This window comes from Dendrobates tinctorius, unplaced genomic scaffold, assembly GCF_039654945.1.
Source record: "Dendrobates tinctorius isolate UK_male_01 unplaced genomic scaffold, ASM3965494v1 ptg000032l, whole genome shotgun sequence".
In the NCBI taxonomy this organism is placed as follows: Eukaryota; Metazoa; Chordata; class Amphibia; order Anura; family Dendrobatidae; genus Dendrobates; species Dendrobates tinctorius.
Genome location: NW_027361700.1, coordinates 29,405,834 through 29,411,973, shown reverse-complemented (window position 1 = coordinate 29,411,973; position 6,140 = coordinate 29,405,834).

Here is a 6,140-nt window from a genome sequence, read left to right as displayed (position 1 = left end):
GCAAAAGTTTTTTGAAAGTACCACCTCCCATGAAGATCTATTTGTAATTATAATAAAACCTGTATAAAATGATCCCGCATCTTATTCTGAGTTGTGACCACCTTTTGTGTGCAGGTTTTTTGTTGAAACCCTCCTTAGCTGCCATGTCACATAAAGTGAACAGGTTTGTGGAACAGCAAGGCTGAATAGAGGACTGAAGAAAGTCAGATGAGGGAGCGTTGTATCTCTTCTTTTTCGTCCTGCTCGCAATGCTGATGCATCACTTCCCAAAGGACTGGCCATACCCATCAGATAGCTGTTGGCAGACAACTCATTTGGTCATCAGCTATCTCTTCCGACCCCTGATTTCATATGTATGTTTGATTCGTGTCATATAGCCAACTGATCTTGTTTTTGATGACTTTAATGTGTTTAAAGGTCTTAAGAAGGATTGCCAAGGTCTATGTGCTGCTGACTTCATTCTTCATGTGAACAGTGCATAATTGGGGAAAAAATCTGGAGCATAGTCTACTTACACCTGTTAAAGATTGAGCCATAATTTGGAGGAAAGCAAAGTAGCCAGACTGGGCAAAAAGACACTTGGGAGAACTAAGCCAAGCTGATGACTTAAAGGGAACCTGTCACCATTAAAATGCAGTCCAATCGGCAGGCACAATGTTATAGAGCAGGGGAAGCTGAACTTATTGATTATAGTCTTGTGACAAAAGATTCTGCATAACATTTGTTTTGGTAATTTAAACCTCTGCTCTTTCTGGGATTTTTGTTCTAATGGGTGGTCCTATCAGTGATTGACAGCTTTCTTTGTATAAGTGTGAATAAGGCCTCTTTCACACTTCAGTCTTTTGACATCAGTTGAAATACGCCGTTTTTAGAAAAAAACGGATCCGCCATGTTTTTTGGCGGAATCCGTTTTTTTCCCATAGACATACATTAGCGACGGATTGCGACGAATGGTCATCCTTGCATCCGTTTTTTGATGGATCCGTCATAATTTTGGCGTCCGCTGTCTGGAGTGGACGGACATTTAAGCGTTTTTTGCCTGCGTTGAAACGGCGGATAGCAACGGATCTGTCGCTGTCCGCCATGTGCTGTAATGGACGCTTGTGGGCGACGGATCCATTGCAAACCGTTAATTGCTAAGAGCTTCCATTCATGTAATTTAACCCCAAAAGTCATTCTGACACTGAAAAAATAATCTCTCTCCCTCTCTATCTCTCTCTCTCCATTTCCAGACTCCCGTTGCTTTTAATTTCATACATTGGCTGATGCAGCGGATCCGTCCGAAAAAAAAGATCAGGTGCATCCGTTTTTTTGCAAAGCGGAAACGGATCCGTTTTTTCACACTTTGACGGTTTGCAAAAGTCAAAAGACTGAAGTGTGATAGAGGCCTAAATAGGGAGTTGTCAGTCACTGTTAGGTCCGCCCACTTGACCAAAATTCACAGAATGAGCAGAGGTTTAAATGATGAAATCACAGGTTATACTGATTCTTTTCTCACAAAACTATATATCAATTTAGTCCACTCCATCTGCTCCATTAAATGATGCCTGCAAACTGGACTGCACTTTCACGACAAGTTCTCTGTAAAAGAAGGGTCTGAATGCAACACAATGTTCTGCTCTATGTTCTACTGCTGTCTTCATTAGCTTAAAGCTTTTCAGCTGCTATAAAACTAAAACTCCTATCAAATGGTACTGTAGTATACTGGGGAGCCACTTTATGGAACACTAGCTGTTCTGCAGTACCCAGCAGCAACTGCTACACATTGAATGGAGCTGCTCTTTGCATCTGTGTTCCATGTGTTCACATCCAGCTTGCTGAGCTTGTAACAGCTGATCGGTGATGATGCCAGGAGTCCGACCACAACCAATCAGACATAGGTCATCTATATGATTTGACCAGACAACCCCTTTAAAGCATATCAGATAGTAGCTGAACTTGGATTTGCCCATCATTTGAATTCCATTGCCCAATTCTTGTGACTATAGCAATGGCTCTCTCATAAAAGACAATAGAATCCTCAGCTGAGCAGAGTGTTCTTGTATAGGGGGATTCTGGAGAGATAGCTATTAGCCAAATGATCAGCTTACGGCTGTCTAATGTTTATGTCCACCTTTGCACCTCTATGGAAGTTACAATAAACCCATTCAACATGAGGAATTTTGAAATTAAAAGAAAAACTGTTCAAAATGGCAAGAGGTGGACATTAGTTATTGCCAAGGTTTCTGTATTCTATTAATCTTACCAATGTAGGTGGCAAATAAAGGTTGGAACCTGCCAAATATAATTTAAAGAGCTTTCACATAATAGTGTCCAGTAATGGAGTGCGGTTCCATGGAAAGACCAAAAGAATCTTCTGCTAGCTGCAATGTACTTGTTGTGATCATTGCACACGCGACACATATCAGTAACATTGATTCCATTGGAATAATAGTGAATCATAAGAAAAGCCCCAGTGTCATCTCCAAATAAGGTTGCATGCTATTCAACCATTTGGGGACCAATGATGTCAGGGCCAGTTTTAGACATATTAGGGACCTGGGCAAAAGTTTAAAGTGGGGCCACAAATGCTCACATGTTGCGCCATCACACAGAAACATTTTAGTTGTATTTACATGCCCTGAGTTCAGGCCGCTAAACAAGTGCGATTGACAATATTGAAGCCATTTGCTGCTTGTTCCCCGGCCTCCTTACCGGCTGAGGAAGAATGATGGGCACCGAATGATCACTAATAGATCAATCTGTCCCCATGCATTATCATGTTATCAGCAGCATATCTGAAGTTTTCACTGGGCGATGTGCTGCTGAGAACAAAGATTTTTGTTTTGGCATAAACAATCCAGTCAATGAATTGGCAGCTATTTGCTTGTTTAGTATACTAAATAATATATTATTATATAATACACCCCCATAGTCCTCCATATAGTATAATGCACACCCCATAGTCCTCTATACAGCATAATGCACTTGCAGGAAAAGGAAGAAATGTTCCAGTTTCTGGTAAAATTTTCAGAGTAATCTTTATTCCATCAAAAAACAATTAAAAAATAGTGGACAGGAACAGGCTAATACACAGTATAATGCACTCTCCAAAGTCCTCCATATAGTATAATACACTCCCAATAGTTCTCCATATAGTATAATATACTCCACTCAGTCTTCAATATAGTATAATGCACCCCCGTAATCCTCCATATTGTATAATGCACCAAAACAGTCCTCCATATAGTTCAATGCACTTCACATAGTATTATGCACGCCATAGTCTTTCATTAAAACAGAAACACAAAGCATATAATCCACAGAAGAATTATGAAAAATATGTTTTTTAATAAATAGTTCATAGTATACAAGGCAAATACATAAATAAGAAATACTTATCAGTGACAGAGCTATTCAATTTTCATCTTAGGTGCACCAAAATATGGTGTAATGCCATAGACACAGACAATGAGAAAGAGCCTATAATTCAAATAAGTAGATGCGCAAAGTGACAGTGCAACTAATCAGAAAGATGAACACTTCATTCTGGCCCCCTGAGGAAGCTGACGCGAAACGTGCGTTGGGGTGTGTGGAACTCCGCAGATACGGATATGGGTAAGAGCCACTAATGGTATGTTTTGTCTCACCATTACCAGGGATATTTCACGCAAAAAGAGCAACCAAAAGAAACAACTAGTATGAGTCCAGAGCAATAAGCATTATGTACAGTACTTTATTAGTAAAAAGCATCACAATAATTTTGACACAGAGAAGAAATGGGGGAATTCATAAAATTTACATAACAAAATATATATGTTAGCTCTAAAACTATGGGGCACACACATCCCTAAATGATCACATTATAGCTAGAGAACTATTACAGAGAGTTGCTGGTGATACCAATACATTATATATCACTGATCTTATTATCGCATCATTTATACCAACAGCTGATAATAACACTGCACAGGGAAAAATAAATCTTCATCCTTATCCTTATACATTATATCTAACTACCACAAGGAAAACCAAAATCAGTCACTATTGTAACAGAAATCACCCTTAATTGTAGTTACATATGCAAGCAGTGCAGCTCCTAGCAAGGATCTAGAGGGGTGCATGTACCCACTCCAACACGCTTTTTGGTCATGCCTTCATCATGGATATTATTTAATGTAGACTAGTACTTACCCCACAAAATATCTTACTTACTTCCCTTGTGTGGTGTTACAAATCTGTCAGTACAAATGCTGACTTTTTGATTAGTTGCACTCTTACTTCACTCATCAACTTATTTGAATTCTAGTCTCTTTCTCATTGTCTGTGGCGTTACAACTAGAGTTGAGCGAAACGGGTCGAAAAAATTCAAAAGTCGCCGACTTTTGGCAAAGTAGGGTTTCATGAAACGAAACCCGACCCTAGGATGAGGTCGGCCACGAGGTCGGCGACTTATGCGCCAAAGTCGCGTTTCAAAAGTTTGTTTTGCGCTCTTTTTCAGCCAATCAGGATCCACGGACACTGTGGGCAACGTGATGACCTAGGCATGGGTCACCACCATCTTTCAGAAGGGCATGCAAGTGATTGGCTTGCTTTGGTGGGCGTCACAGGGGGTATAAAAGGGCGTGCACGCCGACCGCCATCTTACTTCTGCCGACCTTAGTATAGGGAGAGGTTGCTGCTGATTCTGTAGGGAGAGCGTTAGGCAGGGAAGAAGACAAAAAAACTGCTTCTGCTGCTAGCGATTTGGCCTGCACAACACACAAGTCACTGTGTGTGCAGTGCAAGGGGAGGCTATATTGTGGTGTATCAGTGGTGTTGGTTGTTAGGCTGCCTTTTAAGGCTTCCTGACACGCTGGCATTGCTGTTTACCCACTGCTCCGCAAACTGCTTTTTTAAAAGCAATCCAATCTCCCTTATCCTCTAGTCACTTTTGTCACAGCTGTGCCATCGAGCCTGTCACATAGCGCTCAGATATCAGTGGGCCTCACACAATCCACAAGTGTCCAGTGTCCAAAAGTGTGCGCAGAGATTCAAAATCTCCATTATCCTCTCGTCACTTTGGTCACAGGCAGCTGTACCATCGAGCGTGTCACATAGCGCTCAGATATCAGTGGGCCTCACACAATCCACAAGTGTCCAGTGTCCAAAAGTGTGCGCAGAGATTCAAAATCTCCATTATCCTCTCGTCACTTTGGTCACAGGCAGCTGTGCCATCGAGCCTGTCACATAGCGCTCAGATATAAGTGGGCCTCACACAATCCACAAGAGTCCAGTGTCCAAAAGTGTGCGCAGAGATTCAAAATCTCCATTATCCTCTCGTCACTTTGGTCACAGGCAGCTGTGCCATCGAGCGTGTCACATAGCGCTCAGATATCAGTGGGCCTCACACAATCCACAAGTGTCCAGTGTCCAAAAGTGTGCGCAGAGATTCAAAATCTCCATTATCCTCTCGTCACTTTGGTCACAGGCAGCTGTGCCATCGAGCCTGTCACATAGCGCTCAGATATCAGTGGGCCTCACACAATCCACAAGTGTCCAGTGTCCAAAAGTGTGCGCAGAGATTCAAAATCTCCATTATCCTCTCGTCACTTTGGTCACAGGCAGCTGTGCCATCGAGCCTGTCACATAGCACTCAGATATCAGTGGGCCTCACACAATCCAAAAGTGTCCACTGTCCACAAGTGTGTGCAGAAATTCTAAATCTCCCCTGTCCTATAGACACCTTGTACCTTGTTTTACATTACTATATAGTTTGTTGGATTTTGTCTACATTTCTACCAAAAATGAGGAAGGCTGGTGGAAGAGGCCGTGGAATTGGGCGGGGGTTGGCAGCTGGTAATGATGGTGTTGGTGGTGGATCTGATGGTAGTGGCAAGAGCAAAATAGGACCGAATGCAGGAGGTGCTGACCCTGCGTCATCGTCTGGCTACATAAGGCCTCGAACGCTTAGTTTTCTAGGAGTTGGCAAACCGCTTTTAAAGGCAGAGCATCAGGAAAAAGTTTTGTCTTACATTGCTGACTCCAGCTCTATCGCCTCCTCTTCTTCAGTTGTAAAAAGTAAAAGCACTGAGTCGTCATTGGAGGCTCATGTTCATGAACCACACCTTTCCTTGTGTCCTTCACCCCAACCAAGATTGAAGGATGATGCAGGCCATACT